The sequence below is a fragment of the Lissotriton vulgaris genome, chromosome 11, assembly GCF_964263255.1.
Source record: "Lissotriton vulgaris chromosome 11, aLisVul1.2, whole genome shotgun sequence".
Lineage (NCBI taxonomy): Eukaryota > Metazoa > Chordata > Amphibia > Caudata > Salamandridae > Lissotriton > Lissotriton vulgaris.
Genome location: NC_141699.1, coordinates 213,733,679 through 213,750,751, shown reverse-complemented (window position 1 = coordinate 213,750,751; position 17,073 = coordinate 213,733,679). Strand labels below are relative to the sequence as shown.

Genomic DNA, 17,073 nt, shown 5'->3' with positions numbered 1-17,073 from the left:
CGCCTACTGAGAGCTTAACCTCCCTCCTAGTACCCAAGAACGAGCCTCTAACTCCCAAGTGGGAGAATGGAAACTGCAATTATAATGCCGAGAATGCGATATGTGGCGAAGATGACTCTCTAATCTGGGTCTCTATGCTTCATCCCCCAACTAAAGCAGTAAGGCTCTCGCCATTGAAATCTGGCCTAGTATGTGAAGACGCGAAAAATTTGCTGAAGAGTCCATTGAATGACCTCTCTCAAATCCACAGTTTCGATCTTCCGTCACAGACATCCACTCCGTTTCTTAGTTGGGTACCAGACTTCGCCTGCGCCAGAAACAGTGATCTGCTCATGGCGGCAATCAAAGTAAGCCCACCAAAAGGGCTACCAGCAACCGGCAGTAGTTATAATGCTGACATTAAAGATTCACCCTCCGCTCACAACTCTGCCATTGCAAACAACCCACTCTCAAAAGACCTTGGGCTCGGAGCCACCCAATCCCTACCCAATTCTGGAATGCTAAAAATTGAGGCACTTCTGTCAGTCACCAACAGAGCCTTGAGCTCTATGACCTGTGCGGCCCACATGCACGCCAATAAACTTGATACCCAGATATCTATTCTACAATTGGTGGCCGACTCCATAATTGGAATAGATTTAAAACTGGATCAACTAAATTCGCTTATTCGAAGAGCCCAAACAAGCATGAACCAAAATCATGCGCCCGAAGCGAATCCGAGCATGGAACCAACTGTAAACGTAACTGCACACACAAATCGAGGCCATAAAAACTGCATTTGCGAGCCTTTATTGAACAAACTTGAAACTCTACCAGAAATAATGTCCACGCTAATAGAAGACCTGAGGCTGAAGACTCAAGCTAGACCACAGAGCCTTAGTATTCCCCCACTCACCTTCGAACCTTGGAAACTCTCTAAGGCGATCAGAACCATGATCTAACAGTCTATCTTGCCCTACTAACAATTATTCCAGTTCAAAACTGGAACACTCTCCGCTTAAACTGACACTAAATACTCCTTCTGAACAGCTCTCCCTCCTGCCTCCGGTCTCTGCTGGCAATCTATGTTCACAAACACCGAATTTCACAAAAATAACCATGCAACTTAATACTGAAGCACATCCCCCTATCCTATCAAATCACCTTACGCCCGCTACCATGGTCGATAACGACCAAAAAGTAAGCACCTACCTGTCCAGAAAAAATAAGAAGAAATTGAAGAAATTAAACAAAGCAAAAAAAAAAAGGGCACCGCTCTAACACAATGGCTTGGAACAAAAGTGGGCAAGTACCCAATTGAGCTGATCAATAAGGCAGAAAAATTGGCAGCCTCTAAAAAAGAAAAAAAAGAAAATTTGGAAACCTCATCGAACTGCGCACAGCCACTAGTAGATCACAAGCCTGCCGGCAATTGCCCAAAGCAAAATGACGGCCCCACAAAACCTTTTGAAAACAGCTCCTTGCTTACAATTGTCGCAGTACACAAACCCGCCATCAAGGACCAAAGTCCAAAAGAAGGAATAGTGGCGGGTGCCTCCCCATTGACTTGTCTGGGAGAGGAAAAAATCCAGCCCAAAGTTAATGCAAATGCAGACAGTTCTGATATCAAAATGCCCTGCCCCCAAGAACCTCCATCGAGTGGCGAGCCACCAAGAATGCCACGCCCTTTAATGATTAAACCAAGCACACAAGCCAACACAGAGCCCCCGGGCATTGACTTTGACGCTCCTAGTATCAACTCGGCCTCATTGTTTCAAGATCCTTGCCTGGGACAACAACAGCATAGAAAAATATTGCTCTATCCGGAGTATGAATCCCAGGGACAATGGGATATCTTAAATGGAGGCAATATCCTCAGGCTATGCCTGCACTTGCCGGGCCTAGAAAGCGTGACCTCCACTGATATTGAGACAGTGTCCTTTATAGACCCTGTCTTAGGACAAAGAAATGAATCCACACTGGTAACTTTCTTTAATCCAGAACGCGGGGCCATGCTAATGAAGAACAAAAAACACCTGAATGAATGGGGCATTCAGGCTAGTCCTTATATCAACACCAACTACCCGTCCTTTCTAAAAAACCTCTCTGACATAGCTTTGTCTGCCAATACCAGACCGAACCAAAAACAAGTAAAGCATTCATCCTAGTCATCTTCGATCCTGCGGGGCTTCCGGCAAGAGCCGAAAACCGTCTCCTGGACTGAGAATCCACTGCAAGTAATTGCCTCCACAGCTGGCGGCCCACGAAAATGCATATTAAAACCTCACAAATCGGAAGACTGGTCTTGGCTCTCTCAGGTGCTAAGGTAATGCACCGATACCTGTGTATGGCCACAAACTTAACCATGAGACGGTCCATCATTTAAACATATGCTCTTGGAATATTCGCGGCCTTACACAGGAGAAAACAGAGCGATTAACTTCAGGTCTGTTGAAGACCTACGAAGTCTTCGCCCTACAGGAAACCTGGGCCCTGGAAAATACCATCTGGGAAGACTTTACTGTAATAGAATCCATTGCCACTCCTTCCAAGGTGGGCGGCCACGCATCCGGGGGAGTGCTGATCGCTGTGAAGAACTCCCTGACTACAAAGATTGAAATACTCCATAGTGGAGACGGCTATCATGTCTTTATCAGCATGGAGATTGAGAGCCAGGTAAAGGGGAACCCAAAGCAAAAGATGATCCTTGGCTGCGTCTATTTACATCCAACAAAAACGAGGCGCGAGTCCACTGTGAGCAAGTTACTACCAATAATGAACAACCTGGAAGCTCTCTATCCAACTGATCTGTGGCTGATAATGGGAGATTTTAATGCAAATTTAATGGAAATCTATTCTACCCAATCCTCCGAAATAACATATTTTAATGCAATGTGGGCAATTCTGGAGATAAAATCCCAGTATCAGCGAAAGGATATGAATGGAATAAAGGTGGCAACAAAACTGAACCATCTCGGCCTGCGCATCCTCAATGGAAGGATGGCTACAGATCAACCGGCAGCCTATTCACACATATCCTCCTCTCGAATGGCCACCCTAGATTATATATGGATATCGCTAATGGCCTTCCATCTGGTGACACGGTTTCTGGTGACACCGTCTTCAGATAGCGATCATGCCATTTTAACATGCAGCATTGCCCTTGGGCCACTACATCGTCCAAATATAAATCCAATAGGGACTGCTTCCGGCCTGCCGAATGTGAGGAAACTCCGATGGTCAGAAAGTAACCAGGATGCAATCGAAAAGGAGGTGGATAAACTTATGACCAGAGGCCCCCCAGCTGCTTGCATCCAGGCGACAGCTCCCACTTGGGAAGCTATATTGACCAGCTTTAGAGACCTTTTCGCCTCAAAACCGCCAAACTGTCTCCCTAGGGACACTCTGACAACTCTGTCAGTGCAACAGCAACATACAAGAACCGCCAAGAGCAAATTAAACAAGCTACAAAGAACTGCCAACAACGAAAATGACTATAAACTTTTGAAGGAGGACATCACTGCTGCGCGGAAAGCCTATAGGAAGGAACGCTTTACCCTAAAGAAATTGGAGGAAAACCAGCATTGGGTAATGGCCTTTGAGATTATAAAATCTAAAGACCAAAGGAAATTCTGGAACTGGGTCAATAAGGCCAGTAAAACCATCAAACCACCCACCGCAACTAACCTCTCCCCCGCGGATTGGGAAACTTTTATGTTAAAATGCTCTACACAGCTCCACATGGCCAGATTACTAATAGCCCGGCCTTTCTTGATCAACCAGTCAACCAGGACCAAATCACCACCCTCGTCAATACACTAACGGACGACATAACTGGAATAATGAAGAAAATGCGCTCCGGTGGGGCCCTTGGACCCAACGGAATTCCGACCCAAATTTTTAAAGCTTCTGCTGGAAAATGGGCCCAGATACTGACACCCCTCTTCGAGGTCAGAATACTGGGCGGCCCCATTCCGGCGTCTTGGAAAGGATCGCTTCTTGTCCCCTTTCATAAGAAAGGATTGCGTTCTAACCCCGATAACTATTGGATGATAGCTCTCTTAGACGTGGACGGGAAGGCATATGCCAGCACTCTTCGAACTGCACTTACTTCGTGGGCGGAAACCAACAACCTAGTTCCCTTCACTCAAACCGGTTTCCAAAGAGGCTGCCACATTGAAGACAACTTGATATGCATTGCTCATCTTATGGAATCCACCTTAGCCGTAAAAGGTAAAACCCTACACCTTGGTTTTATCGATTTCCGAAAAGCCTTTGATAGTGTAAGTCAGCCAAAGTTATGGGAAAAACTTGCAAGATGGGGCATTCGACAGTCGTTACTTAAAGCATTATTCGCTTTACATACTGACACCTGGGTCAAAGTACGAGTTACATCGAGTTGGTCGACCTCCAATAAAATCTATACCACCAGAGGTTTAAAGCAAGGGTGTACCCTTGCACCAATGCTTTTCAATCTGTACCTCGCGGACCTTCCCGAATGGTTGTCACGCACTCGTGCTTTCCCTCCAGGAATAGAGTCAAAGATCCAAACTCTTCAATATGCAGACGACCCCATCCTGCTAGACCAAACTCAGGTTGATCTCCAGAGACTGTTCGACTCCCTCGCCCAGTACTGCAATACGAACATGCTTGAGATAAACATGACAAAAACCAAAGCAATGATAATATCTCCTGGTAAAACCAAAAAGACCACGTGGTTCATCGAAGGGAAACATTTGGAAACTGTCACTGCCTAAAAGTATTTGGGGGTGTGGATCGACCACAAAGGGAGACCCTCTGTGCATACAACCGAAATGCAGGCAGTTGCCCGTAGTCTGGAAGGGGCCTTTATAAGAACGAAAAGTGCTCTCCACTCTCAAAAATTGTTCGATTAATAAAACTGATTGCCGCAAAATTACTCCCCACTATCTCCTTTGGTGCAATAATCTTCAAGGACAAAATGAATAACTGGTTGGACAGAGCCCAATCGTCTTGCTACCGTAGGGTGTTTCGGCTGCCAAATTCAACTGCCCATGCCCAAATTTGGAAATAATTTTTCGTTGTCCTCCCAGAGGTGGATAATGAGTGCACGCTACATTTTTTTTTTTTTTTTTTTAAATATATTTTTATTGCAGAGTTAGAAACCGCAGAATACAAATAGTCAGCCAGTGCACTCGTGACCTCCCCCCGGTCAATAGTAGAACACAGATCGTACACAGCCATTCAGCCCGCATCCCGGAGGCCGGGCGGCATAATACTCCACTCAATAGGAAAACATCACTGTGCACGTCCCATAGGGACCATGGTTGATATATCGTTTTACGTATCTGCTTTTACCCCCCCCCCCTCAACAACACTCCGTCAGCCATCCCAGTGGTTATCGGTGGTACCGCCCATGTCGGGTCCTGCCCCGAACACTGTAGGTCTATCATGCCTGGCCGCACCCCCCAGCCGTTCCACACTCCGCACAGTACTCCACCATCCCATTGGATTCAAGGTGCCCTGTTGGGCAACCATCCATTCGGCTTCCGACCCACCCCAACTCCCATTAACCAACCCCCCCGAGCCCCCCCCCCCCTGGCAACTGCTAAAGGTGTATGCCTCGTTCCGACGTGTTGGATGGATCCACTACAGTGCGGATTATGATTCTGTTGTGTTCGCCCCGCAGTGTCCGCTGGCCTAATTCCCACCGTCCTCATCCTCCACCAAAGAGTCACGCAAGGCCTGCACCACTAACTCCCACGCACGCGCCGCATCCAAAGCCTTCTCATTCCCAATCTTGACAGCCTGCTTCATCCGGAGCACACTCTCGCAGTCTGACCACCGCAGCAGTTCATTCTTCCATCTACGCAGTGAGGGTCCCCCCCTGGACTTCCAATGCCACGATATTTCCCTTTGCGCCAGTATCGGACCCAGAACAATAAATTTGCTTGTCACCTTGGTGTGTTTGGTGTGCGGGAACCAGAGCAACAGGCATGCCGCCATATCGAAGTCCACCTCCCTGTCAGTCACTTCGTTTAGGAGGTCACCCACCTCCGCCCAATAGGCCTCAAAGTGCGAGCACCCCCAGAACAAATGGTCCATGTCTGCTCCCGGAGACGAGCACCGTGGGCATCGAGCATCCGGTACCTGGAAGTACCGCTGTATTTTCTCAGGGGTTAAGTAGGCCCTATGAAGCACGTAGAAATGCACTTGCTGGAAGCGCGCATTTCTCGTGCCTTTCCACGTGCGCCGCAGGATGTGACCCCATGCCGCATCAGGTATGGGCCGGCCCACACTCTCCTCCCATTTAGTCTTGTACCTCTGGAGCGGTTCCAGTCCCTCATTCAGCATCCTATTATGGAGGCATGTCACAGCTTTGAACGTACCCGCCGCCATTACCACATACTGGCACGCCATAGTCGTTGTCGGTTCCATGAGCCCCCCTTTCCAGTGCTTCTGTATAGCAGCCACCACTGCCGCGTGCAGAAGGAACCCCCCGTCTGGCAGCCCAAACTGTTCCCGGAGCGCATCGAACGGTGCTAAGGCCCCATCTATGTATAGGTCGCCCACTACCTGTAGGCCCGCCTCCTCCCAGTCCAGCAATGGGGACCAATCTCCCCCATGCGGCAAGGCCGTCAGCATGCCGATCGGGATCTCCGGTGCATAAGGCCGCGTCGCCTTCGCTCTCCGAAGGCTCCTCTGCTAGCACAGCCGGAGCGTCCGTTCCTCCATAGTGAGGCCCCGCAACTCGAGCCTCTGTTGCATGATAATATAGGATAGCACATGGCGTGGTATCCCCCGGTTCCGGTCCTCCTCCGGACCCCTGAACACCCTAGCCACGTTCTGCGTGAGGACCTGTAACTGCGCCGCTAAATAATACAGCTCAAAATCGGGCACAGCCATGCCCCCCTCTATCTTGGGGCGAAGTAGCGTGCTCAGCGCCACTCTACGGCGACCATGCCCCCATAGGAAGCCAATGATCATTGTCCTCAGGTCTTTGAAGATCCCCTGAGGAATCCAGACAGGCAACGTCCGGAAGTAGTAGAGAAAGCGGGGGAGCGCCACCATTTTTAAAAGCGCGATCCTACCCAGAACCGTCAGCGGGAGGGTCGACCAGAAGGACAAGCTGCCCCTCAGTGCCCGGACACATCGACCAATGTTGCCCTCCAATAAGTCTGCAGTCGCGTGGTAGATGCGGACTCCTAGATAGGTGAAACAAGATGGCTCCCAGACCACACCCAGATCGCCACCAGGGTCGGGCGATCCCGCTCTAAGCGGAAACACACAAGTCTTTGCCCGATTGACCTTAAGGCCCGATAGCTGGCCAAACTCCGATAACAGGTCCATCGCTCCGTCCAGGGCCCGCGCCGTGTTGTCGAGGTACATGAGCAGGTCATCCGCATATAACGATATATAATGCCGCTGCCCACCACTGGTTATCCCCGCGTACCTGTCGCCCGACCTCGCATGGACCGCCAAAGGTTCCATCGCCAGAGCAAACAATAGGGGGGATAGGGAGCACCCCTGTCGTGTGCCCCTACCCACCGGGTATGCCGCCGACACCAGACCGCCCAAGCGCACCCTCGCTGTCGCCGAGGCATATAGGACCTTCGTCCACTGGCGGAACCCCTCTCCCATGCCAAACCTCTCTAACACTCCATCCAGAAAAGACCATTCCAGACTATCAAAAGCCTTCTCGATGTCCACGGACAGGACCGCCGGAGCACCTTCCCCGTCCAAGATGGCGTCCATTATTCCCACCAAGCGGCGAATGTTCAGCGCTGTGCTCCTCGTGGGTATAAACCCGGCCTGATCCCTGTGCACCAAACCCGTCATATGTGGGGCCAGTCTGGTGGCTAGGATTCGGCTCAGAATCTTGTAGTCTACCGTCAACATGGATAGCGGGCGATAGGACCGTACATCCGCCGCATCCCTGCCAGGCTTTAAGAGCGGCACAATCAAGGCCTCTCGCATGGACCCAGGCAGTCCCCCGGCCTTAAAAGCTTCCGTATACACCACCAGAAGCCTGGGAGCCAAGCTGTCGACATATTGTTGGTAAAATTCAATTGGCAATCCGTCCACCCCGGGTGTTTTATTACGGGCCATATGTTTAATGGCCACCCGTATTTCAGTGAGCGTGATCGGGCCACCCAGCTCCTTCGCGTCCTCTTCGTCCAGGACCGGAAGCTGCCTCTCCCCCAGGTAGTCTGCAATGTCCTGAACCCCCACTCCCAGCTGACTCTGGTATAAGCCCTCATAGTACACCCTGAAACATTCCAACACCGCTGCCTGGGAGTGCACCATCTCCCCCCGCGCATTACTAATGCTGAGGACCGGGCAGCCCCTAAGTTCCGGGTTAGCTAATCTGGCCAAGAGGGTGCCCACCTTGTCCCGTTCCGCATGTGCTCTGACGATATACTGCCTGTAGTCGCAACACCTCACACGTTCTGTCTCGGTGGCAACCACTTCCTTCGCTTCCAATAACTGGGTCTGCAAGTCCGGCCTAGCCGGCCTGCGGCGCTCCAAGTCCCTCAAAGTCTCCTCCGCTTTCATGAGCGCATTCAACACAGTCGTGCGAGCATTCGAAAACCTACCCAGGCACACCCCTCTCACCACCACTTTCATTGCATCCCATTCCGTGGACCTACTCGTAGCCGTGCCCTCATTCACACCGAAATAGCTATCAATGCCTTGCTGGACCGCGTCTCTGAACACAGAATCCTCTAGCGTCTCCGGCCGAAGCCGCCATGTTTGTATCGCTGAGCGCTCCCGCTGCCACTGAATGTGCACCAATAGGGGGTTATGATCCGAGATGGTCCTAGCCAGGTACTCCGTATGAGAAATCAAGGGGGCTAGGGACCCTCCACAGAGCACCGAATCTATCCTGACATGCAGATCGTGGAGAGCAGAGTAGAAGGAGTAATCCCTGGCGTTTCTGTGCTGCTCCCGCCAAACATCCAGCAACCCCCATCTGTCCTGCCAATCCTTCCTGTGCAAGGCCAACCTGCGTACCGGGGAGTCCACCAGGGGGGGATGGGACCTATCTAGAGCCACATCCGTGATAGAATTGAAGTCTCCCCCTAACACTATCGGGCCCGCCAGGAAAGAGGCCAAGGACCCCGAGAGGCCATCAAAGTATCGAGCTTGATCAGTGTTCGGCGCATACACACAGCAGAGAACCACATCTCTTCCATACAACCTCCCCTCCACCGCCACGAACCGGCCATCAGGGTCCACCACTTGATTCAGCACTTGAAAGGGTATTCCCGCCCTCACCCAGATCAACACCCCCCTGGCATATGCTGAATAAGTGGTGCCAATTACCAGGCCCGCCATCTTTTTTGCAATGCAGCGCACACTTTTTTGGTGAGATGAGTCTCCTGTAGCATAGCGATCTGAACCCCCCTACGCACCAGGTATGCATGAACTTTGTGACGTTTCACCATAGTACGCAGCCCCCGGACATTCCACGTCAGGCATTTCAAATTAGGTAATGTCCCCATTCCAACATCGAACAGTCCGATTCAAATAATAAAGGTCCATACCCCCTCCAATGCAGTTGCCCCCCCCGAACAGACCCAGAACAGAAAAACTCCCCAACCCCCACTCCCCAGGACAGAGCACACAAACCCAATGGCCGCCCCCATCCAAACCTTGAATCAACTTCCCACACTCTTACCCTGTGGTCTCCACCACAGCAGGCCTTAAGGGCCCAAGGGGGGCGAGTTCCCGCCGATCCCAGCTAGCGGAGCCCGCGTCCCGCACCTTCATCCCCTACTAGGCACTCAGCCCCCATACCCAGCAACCCGCACTTCACCAACAGGATATCACCCTACCATGAAGTCTCGATCAAGCCCCAAAACAGTCTCAACCGCAAAATATTCCATCCGATGTTTGTGGGGTCACTATCGGCCCCTTCGAGCTTTCCGCCTCTGATAGTTCTTCTCCCGTCCTGCTGCCTTCCCCGCCTGAGTCCGATTCTGCCAGTTCACTAGTCTGTTGCGACCCCGTAATGGCCGCCGTCGCTGCGAGTGCATCCCTCTTCTCCGCCTCCATTTGAGCCTCTCGCTTCCCCCGCTGGCGCCTGTTGCGGGACCTGATGCGCTGCGATTGCCTAATCCGGGGCGGCTTAGGCTGATCTAGCCTACTTTTATGCGACCTATCCGTCCCCGCTCTGTACGACTCCAGCCATTGCCAAACTTCGTCCGGAGTCTGAAAAAAGTGCGTAGTGCCATCCAGTATGATCCGCAGCTTGGCCGGGTAGAGCTAATGAGTGCCCGCTACATTAACTATTGTTTAAAAACAAAGCACGCTTGCCCCCACTCCCTAAAGAGCTGTCTATGGTTAGTCTTCAGCGACCACAAAACACCGTGGAACAAATATCTGACATCATGTTTAGAATCCCTCAAAGCAAAGGACATATGGTCATCCCCATTGCCCATTGCGGCAAAAACAAAACTTCTAACCAAACCAGCAAAAATTCTATCAAGCGATCACGATGAGCAACGGGTCGCCCAGCTCTCTCATGGCCCCTGGGCCTCTAAATTATACACCCAGAAAACTCTTCTGTTGTATCTGGTAGCTCCTATGAAAGTATACATAAAACTTCAATTAATGCGATTCCGCTTTGGTTTAATCCCGCTGATGGCATACAAATTTGGCCAGGGGTATAGGAAAGAGGCATCGCCTCAATGCCGCTTTTGCAAGCAGGAGGAGGAAAATCTTATCCACATACTGTGCATTTGCCAAAAACTCCGAGCCCAAAGAAACTTCTGGTTGCGTCCCATTTGGCTTCTTCTTAACGTTAGAGCCTGTCAGGAAGCACTGGACGCTTGCATGAGGGGAGACTTTCCGCAGTTGGCGGCTCGTTTTGTCAAGTTTATTTTAGAAATGAATTCTCTTAACTCGCTTTCTGACCCAGCTTGAGTTTTCATCTCCCATTGACATTATTGCACGTTTTTTCCATTCATTAATAATTTTTCTGTTTTTAAGTGTTCAGTGTATTTTTTCACCCTCAATACGCAACGGCCATTCTAGTGTGTGTATATTGCAATGATTTTAATTAATTGCGCAATAAAAAAAAAAACTTAAAAAACTAAACTTCAACATGCGATGTATTTGCATCATACATCTTTGGGCAACGGAAACCTGCAGGGGATATGTGCGTGAGGGTTTGGTCCATGGCATCAATAGTCTCCGGACAGCCGGGAGGGGTAAGCTTCCTTCTTCGGTAATTGTTTCTCCGCTACCCAATGAGATAGCCATTGGAGTTGTGCCGCGAGGAAGTATGCCTCAAATGATGGAGCTCCAAGGCCCCCGTCCGGTTGTGGGCAACTGTAGCTTGTTGATGGCTATCCTATGTCGCCCATCTGGCCAAATTTTCATTTTGGCATCTATTTATACTATTTATTATGTATTTTTATCTGCATTTGCACTTTTATGGACCTGGAAGCCGAAATGAGGTTTAATGTGTTTGAAAGGCACTGCATCTTGAAATGCAAAATGTATTAATGGGATATAAAAGGCCTCGCAGCGAAGCATCTGAACGATCAGTACTTTATCAAGTGTGAGAAAATTCTTATGGAGTGTTTATATTTTTATTATCTTTACACACGTTATTTTTCCCTTTGATCAGAGTAAATCTATAATGGTAGAAATTGTGAAGTTGGAAGACTTTTTAAAACGTAAATTGGTCTTGTTCTTAGTTTAGGGAAGAGGAGCTGTTGACATCTTTTCATTGGCTCGAAGTGCGGTCACGAATGATCTCCGAGGTCCTTAGTCTAACTTTTGAGTGGCTGAATAATTCAGTGAATCAGCCCGTACTGTCTTCTTTTGCTTATTTTTTGTCAATAGTATAGTGCCTATTCTACTAAGTTTAGAGCACTGCTTCCATTGCCCACTTCCAAAAGATGTTTGTGGCATCTTGGGTATGTTACTGACCCTCTTCAAGTCATTTATTTTTTAAATTTCAAGTTTTCTAGAAAGAAAACGAGCAAAAATCCCAGAGAAGTCCTAACCTCCCAAAAAACAGCATTCAGAAGTTTTCATGACCTTCAAACTCTGGCTCGACTAGGATGTTAGTCATTTGTTTGATTTTACGTATTTGAACGTTGGTGTTCAATTTTAGCACTTGTGACATTCATTTTATTTTTAACTAACATGCATCAAAATGATTGTTACTCTTCAAATGAAAAAAACGTAGCAAAAACAATATGTTTTTAAAATAACTATCTGCAAAACTAAATACCCTTTTAAAATATGATTATACTCTACAAAACAAAGGTTTATATTTGCTTCCTCTTTTTGAAATGTTATCATGTACAGAATTGCTTCGTAGCATATTCAGAGGTGATCGCGGATGTTCTGCTGAAAAAAAGAGAGGAAGATAGACCTGCGGTGAAATACCAGTTAAGTTTGTCAAATGGCAGCTTCCTGCTATTGCGAGGTTACTATTTTTTACATTGAAACACATGAACCATAACTTGTATGGTATTATTCCTTGCTGTTTAGTTCCTACGTAGTGCATTCAGGCAAAGGATGATAAGTCTCCGCGCCAAAGATGCCTTAGTTTAATAAAAATAATTTAGTCCTTTAAAAAGAATGATTCTGTTTAGTGCAAAAAGTACAATTTGTTGTGTCATGATTATTCAACTTCACAACCATTTGCACACATTTTCTTAGTTTCCTCCTTCCAGTATTCTTGTTTCAAAAGTAGAACACAGTTTGAGTTTGGAACTAATTAAAAAAAAAACCAACAATTCACATTTTCTCTACCTCAACAGGAAGTGAACTGTAGAAGCTAAACAAAACGTACGTTGACCTGATGTTATGTGTTTCTGGCATGTGTTTGAGAACTATGAAAAAATTCTGGTTTAATTGGGCAGTGCAATCTGTTTACCAAAACTGAAACGTATTTAAAATATAGATAAAACAAAAGATTGGCTACTGTAAGAAAATAGTATCTCTGCGAGAGGTAATTCTTATAAGCATGCTTCACTACCCGGACGGTTCATTTCTTTACTTGTGTCGTATTGCATCTGAGTTCCTGTAATGAAGTCATAACTGATTGGAATTGTTGTACTTTAGACATTAAGGATTCAAATAGTAAAAACTGGTATCCAGTTAGAGCAATGCAGCAGTAATCAAGAGCCTGGAACACCAGTGGTAAACAAGAGAGCTAAACCATTCAATTTCGGAGTCCAGTAAAGAACAAGTTTACAGTTCTGAGAATCTGTAAAGAAGAGCAGACATTTTTTGTTGATTGGGCAGAAAGAACATTTCCAACATTGAGCCTTGATCACTTCAGGCAAGTGTCTAGCTTGGGGATTTTCTTGATGGTCAATTCTTTAAGGTTCATTTGTATATCATCAGCATATGGGTGGTTTTAGATGCCCGTATTCCTCTAGGTTTAAGCTTGGACTCCATATTGGACTCCATGTATATGTTGAAGAGAGCCATCGCTGAGAATGTACCCTGGCGAGGACCACCCCAGGGCACTGTGGTTGTTCTACAGTTGTAAATCTCCCATTTACATCCCTTTCAGTCTGCTGGTGATAAACGATAAAGAGCTCGGAACAAGACCTCTAAAACCCATGTGTTGCCACAGTTATTATAATCCACGTGGAGTGGTCAGCTCAATCAAACGCTGCTGATAAATCTTGATTTACAGTATGATGCATGCCATAAACTTGTGCAGTTTCCAGATTCGTTGTTGGCTAGTATACATTACTTGGAGTTGAAGTCTCTCAATTGGTTGCCTCCCATATTTTGATATTTGGCTTTTATGACCTGCATTTCCCAGAGATTCACGGTCATTGGCCTCAATATTTATTGTTGATTGGTACTTTTTAGCTCTAGTGTCTTCCAGAAAATATTGGTTAAATTCAAGCTTTTACATAAGCGTCCACAGAGCACAGTAGGAACATCTGAGTGTTTCCAAAATTATGGAGCAATTAGTAATTTTAGTGATATTGGTTGCATGACATAAATCATTGACTTTTTGGTCCCTGCTCACTCACCAATGTAATATATTTGATCTGAATGTATAATGCCAGTGATTACTTTATACAACCTGAATGACATATTTCCAATTTTTTTTCTTCCAATTTTTAATGTTTGTGGGTTGAATAGGCTTGCATTGTGAGCAAAACAGTTGTCTCTTGGGGTTAAGAACAAAAACAACAACTCTGCCAATATGAAAACCATGCCTTTTATTCTTGGCATCAGTAAACAGTGAGAGCACTATCAGTGGAGCTTTCCTCACTGTTACATAAAATTCATTACCTCCTCGTTAGTCTTCCTCGCCACATGAGTTACATAGTGAGCTTCAGCTCCACACCAGAACCCTCCAAAGCAAAAAGTCAGCCTCCCATGCCTCCCATCCCTTCCCAGGATGGACAACCCATTACCACCTGACCTCTATAAGAGGCGGGCCGGCCCAACCCATCAGTCTGTTTTTTTTGTTCTGCGCGTCATTTCCCTCAAGATGCGTCTTCAGGTAAGTGGTGCCTGTGCTAGCTGGTGCCTGGGTCTCAAGTTGGAGGTCCTGCTCTAGCGGACTCTGGGACCTGGGTCCCCCCCCCCTCTCCACTGGTATCTGTTTTGAGCCGGTTGAGCTCTGCTCTGGCGGGCCTTAGTTTTCTTGGGGTGGGGGGGGAATGGGGTGGCCTGGGTACTGTTTGGGATGGTGGCCGGCACTGCCGTGCCTCTTCTGTTTTGTTTTCCCTTTACCCCGTGCCCGGTTGTGTCTACCCGCCTGCCTTTCACGGCGATGCAGCGGGTAGCAGTTTTTTGCGCCCTCGTGGCGCTACAGCGGGCGGTGGCTCGCCCTCTTTTCCCCTTTCGTGGGGTTACTGCCGTCAGCTGCATTCGCGCTGGCTCCCGCTCATTGTTTTTGGGCAGACTCTCCGCCCGCCTTCCCTTCGGACTGTGGCGGGCGGGGGCTGTCTTCTTTGGTGTCAGTGTTTTCTCCCTGACGCCGCCTGTCCTTGGACGCTGCGACTGGTGTTGGTGTCCTGTGGCGTGTGGGGTTACCTTTGGGGGCTCTGCTTGCTGGCTTCCGTGTGGGCTACGGTGGTTAGTATTTCTGTGCTCACGGCCTCCTTCCCTGCGGCGGGTGGCGACTGTTGTTCTTTCAGTTAATTCCCCACGTCCCTCTTGTGCTCCGCCTGCCCTTCGGGGTTCTCTCCTTCCTCTCCGCGCCTCTGGTGTGTGCTCTCCCTTGCGGGCGGGGTGCCCCTTTCTGCGGCGTTGTGGTCCGGGGGCTGGTCAAGCCGGAGGCTATGGCTCAGTGGCACGGCTTCTGCCTTTGGTGGCGGAGCTCTCTCGGGCCTAGGGTTCGATTCCTGCCGTTACTCCCCACTCGTCCGAGGATGGTTGGGTTTCTGGTTCTGTTTTGTATGACAAGCGGGCGGCTTCGCTTCGCGCTGGTGTCTGCATCTGTTGTGGTTGCTTTTTGTTCTGCTTCTCACTCCGTATGTTGCGAGGGTGTAGGGTCGCCATCCGGGTGCACCCCTTGGGAGCTCTTGACTCTCGTGTTGGTTGCCGGGGAGCTGTGGCTCAACGGTATGTGTGGTGCCTCTGGTGCTGTGTGCTCTCACGGGTCGAGGGTTCGATTCCTGCCGATGCTGTCGCGGTGTCGTGCTGTGGTTGGTATTCGGACAGTGCTTTTATGTGTTTTATTTGTGCACTTGCTGTCTACCCGTAATAAGGCATGTGTGGTGGCGTTTTCCAGCTATTTCGTGCTCGCTTCGGCTGCACATTTGCTGTGGTTGGAACGATACAGGGGGTTTTGCATGGCCCCTGCGCAACGATGACACGCAAGTTCGTGTAGCGTTCCATGTTAGCCTGTTGGGTTTTCTTTGGGCAGGGTTCCCTTTTCGGTGGCTTTCTTGTCCGTCCTCCGGGGGCGGCTCTGGCCTCTCCTTGCTTTCGGCTCCGGGGCTTGTTTTGCTGTCTCTGTGCGGGGGCCTGTGTTCGGCCTCGTGGTCACGTGCTTGGCTCCTGGCGGTTTCTCTCTGCCTTTTCGTCCTTCTGTGGTCGATGTGTTGTGTCCCTTTGGGTTTGTTTGCGTCTGTTTTTGGGTGGCTTGCATTGACCCTGGTCTGTCCCCCTTCTTTCTTTTGCACCTGGTGTTTAGCGTGGAGCGTCCTACGGTTACACTTGTTGTGAGGCCACTGGTTAATAATTGTGGGAGGAAATATGTTTCACGACCGCTGTATTCCCTCCCTGCTGCTGCCGTTTTTTTAATTATGGTGGCTCATTGGGCTGTTGGTTCTGTTGTGGGGGCCTGTGTTGGCCCCATGGTCGCTGGTTCATTTCCCGGCGTGTCCACTTTGCCCTTCTTCCATCTTCGGTTGGTGGGTGTGTTCTGTTGTATGGAGTCGCACTGGACGCCAGTGGTGGTGCGCGTGTGCCTTTTTTCACTTGCTGTGCCCTTCTAGGCTGCTTTCTCGATTTGTTCGGTGTGCTCCTGCTTCCTGTTCATGTGTCCTGTGTTCGGCCTCTTGGCTGTGGCTTCGGGTCCCGGCGGGTCTGCTCTGCTTTTCTTCCTTCTGGAGTTGGTGGTATGGTTTCCTTTGTGTTGGTGTGCTCCTGCTTCCTGTTCATGTGGCCTGTGTTCGGCCTCTTGGCTGTGGCTTCGGGTCCCGGCGGGTCTGCTCTGCTTTTCTTCCTTCTGGAGTTGGTGGTCTGGTTTCCTTTGTGTTGGGGTGCTCGCTTCGGCAGCGCATATACTATAATTAGAACGATACAGAGAAGTTTAGCATGGCCCCTGCGCTGGGTTGATACGCCGATTCGTGTGGCGTTCCATATTATGTCTTTGGCCGTCTGTTTTTCTACGGTTTTCGTGCACTTTGCTCGTGCACGTTGTGTTTCAGTTGCCCTCGGCGGGTCCCTTTTGGTTCTCTGTTTGGCTTGGGTTTCGTTGGCTAGTTCGTTTGGTCGGCTCTTGTGGTGTTGGTTTGCAGGGCCTCGGCTTCGTTGTTTGCTGTGTGTTCCTGCCTCCTTCCTGCCTTGCTGGCCTGCGTTCCCTTGTTCCTCGGGTCTCCTGTTCCTGCCGTTGTGTGGCGGCCTGTTCCTTCGTGGCCTTCCTCGGGGGTTTTCCAGCGTGTC

At 49.2% G+C, this 17,073-nt stretch overlaps 1 protein-coding gene and 2 non-coding genes across 9 annotated transcripts in view; all 3 read left to right on the top strand.

The window, feature by feature from the left end:
- GIT2 (GIT ArfGAP 2) overlaps window positions 1-17,073 on the top strand; it is an 855,235-nt gene that overhangs the window by 80,502 nt on the left and 757,660 nt on the right. The window lies entirely within an intron of this gene.
- LOC147679542 (U6 spliceosomal RNA) lies at window positions 15,702-15,807 on the top strand. Its single transcript, XR_015302374.1, has one exon. It is a non-coding gene; the product is annotated as a U6 spliceosomal RNA (small nuclear RNA).
- Window positions 16,671-16,777, top strand: LOC147679541 (U6 spliceosomal RNA). The gene has a single exon (XR_015302297.1). It is a non-coding gene; the product is annotated as a U6 spliceosomal RNA (small nuclear RNA).